This window comes from Crocodylus porosus, unplaced genomic scaffold, assembly GCF_001723895.1.
Source record: "Crocodylus porosus isolate Cpor-Errol unplaced genomic scaffold, CroPor_comp1, whole genome shotgun sequence".
In the NCBI taxonomy this organism is placed as follows: Eukaryota; Metazoa; Chordata; order Crocodylia; family Crocodylidae; genus Crocodylus; species Crocodylus porosus.
The window spans coordinates 196,833,575-196,835,931 of NW_017728906.1; the positions used below are offsets into that span (position 1 = coordinate 196,833,575).

The window sequence follows — 2,357 nt, forward strand, 5'->3', positions numbered from 1 at the left end:
CGCCAAATAAACACACTGGGAGGAGAAGTAGACAGAGTTTATTTGAGCTCAAGTAAAAGGTGCAGGGAGACTGTATGGTCTCAAATCCTGCGCACCTAGCCCTGAAACAGTGTATATTTATACCCTGGTCATTTTCTGCAGTAGTTTTCCACTAGCTGCCCCCCACCTCCCCTTTCCCTCCTCCCTTCTCTCTCTGAGCAGTGCCCTTGCATTCCACAGATAACAGTTTTTAGGGAGTTTCAGCTTGCCTGCTACTCATCCTGTTTTCCAGTATTACAGGAGATTACAAAAGTCAAAGAAAGGGTTACAAAGGTTGGGGAAGGGTGGGGGGCGCCCTGGCTCGCCTGGGCCTAGAGCAGAGGGGGTTCATCGACACTCGTGGTCTTCCATCCCTCTAAGTTACCTAGGGTTATGCCCAGTGACACCAACAATCTTGTAAGTTACGGGTAGGTGTTTGCACACCAAATTGTGCTAATAACACAGAGTACTCTTAAAAGGATCCTATGCCACTTTGGTTGAGACTCACTGCTCTAGAGAGCAGAAGGTTGCTTTGATGTTGTACAAGACTTTACTTGCATGCTACTTGTAAGAAACCAAACCAAACTCAAAAGGGGATGACGTTTGTGTTGGTGAACTAATGAATCCACAAGTGAAAGTAGTTGTTTTTCAAAATATGGCTGCAGCTAAGGAAAGTGTCATCCCACTGAGTCAGACACAACAAACCATTTGTCTCAGTAGACATCACAGCGTGGAAGAACCCCACTTATTTTGGCTATTGCAGCACAGCATACAGTTAGCAGAAGGTCAGTGGTCCATCGAATAACTTCAGCGGCAGTAGTTGCAGTAAGGCGTTGGCGATACGCAGTGTCTGGGTGGCGGGCAGCCCCTATGGGATTCATCATAAGAGAGTCAGGAACTTTGAAATGTTCTTGTTAGCGCACAAATATCCTGAGCTTGGCACTGCATCTGTTATTCCAAATGGCCAGTGGGAGGATATTTCATGGTAACAACGTTTAAAATATAGGTGATATCATCATCATCATTACTACTACTACTATATCTTTGCTCTATTAAACATCTTCAAACTTTAGTACAAAAAGAATAGGAGACTGGTTTGCCTTCTGAACGTATTATTATTATTAACTCTGTATACTGTGTCAGTGCCTAGTGTAACAGTCCCCCACGCATCGTTCATGGGTGATACTTTATTTGCAAGACCCTCCAACGTTGCTTACTACCATGGGCAATTTTGCTTTCCAGTTTCTTCAGGCTGACAGCAAAGTCTGACATCAGCCACAGGGTGTTATTCAGTGCTGTTGTTTGTAGACCAGGGAGGTTTGGGACTGTTGACGTACAGCCACAATAAGAGTTAGGAGCCCTACTGTGCTGTGTGCACACACGCCCCAAATTTTGTTCTGCTTCCACAAGCTTCCAATAGAAATAACAAGTGATCTTGGAACAATTCAACCGCTTAACTTCAAATTATTTTGATGCCTGTGTGTTTCTCATTTTAGTATGAAAATTAATGGAGTATCGTTACACAGCAGCTTTCAGCCCGGATGACTCCAAACTACAGTACACATGGCACGTGCATATAGTAAAGTAGCCAACGGGATCCAATGCAAGCCTTGCTTCCACAGACCCTTGCCTTAGCCAAAATCCTAGTCTTACTAAAGAGATGGGATCTCCAGTGTCTGCACACAGCAGCAAAGAGGGCTAGATTTTAAGGTCTTATCTAAAAGCTGGAGCTAATAATATTGGAGACATTTGAATCATTGTGAAGTGAACCCCTTTTTAAAAAGATCTTCAAAGAGGGAAGTGAAAAAATGCAGTAAAATGCATACAGCACAAGTTGTCTATCATGGAAAGAAAGGCTGAGACTTTCCTTCCAGGATTTGAGCCAAGGGTGCCTGACAGCTCTGGGTGATAACACAAATAGCAGTTAAATGAGGCTCATAGTCACTTGGATTTGGGGGGAAAGAAGAGGGGCGATATATGGCCCTGCTCTATTGAAGTCTCATCTCTAAGGGTGTGTGCTCACATACTAAGTCAATTTAAAATAAGGCAATTTAACCAAGACAACTTAAGCCACATCAGAGCATATACAGGTACAGCTCATTGACATGGTAGTAGCCATCTTGTGAGCTAAGTCAATTTAACTAGTGCGACTCAAGATAACACATCTCAAAGGTTTGTTATCTTGCACCGCATTTAAGTTGACTCTGCTCCACATTTGGGTGTACTTTCTGACAGTTAAGTTTCATAGTTTCGTGGTTGGTCGGGTCAGAAAGGACCTGAGCAGATCATCAAGTCCATCCCCCTGCCATGGCAGGAAAGAGTACTGGGGTCAAACGACC

The 2,357-nt window shown here is 43.8% G+C and overlaps 1 protein-coding gene across 1 annotated transcript in view; it reads right to left on the reverse strand.

The window, feature by feature from the left end:
* Positions 1-741: 741 nt before the first annotated feature.
* THRSP (thyroid hormone responsive) overlaps positions 742-2,357 on the reverse strand; it is a 3,958-nt gene continuing 2,342 nt past the window's right edge. Inside the window, exon 2 of the mRNA XM_019529758.1 lies at positions 742-886. The gene's annotated coding sequence lies outside the window, so the exon portion shown is untranslated. The remainder of the gene's footprint in view (positions 887-2,357) is intronic.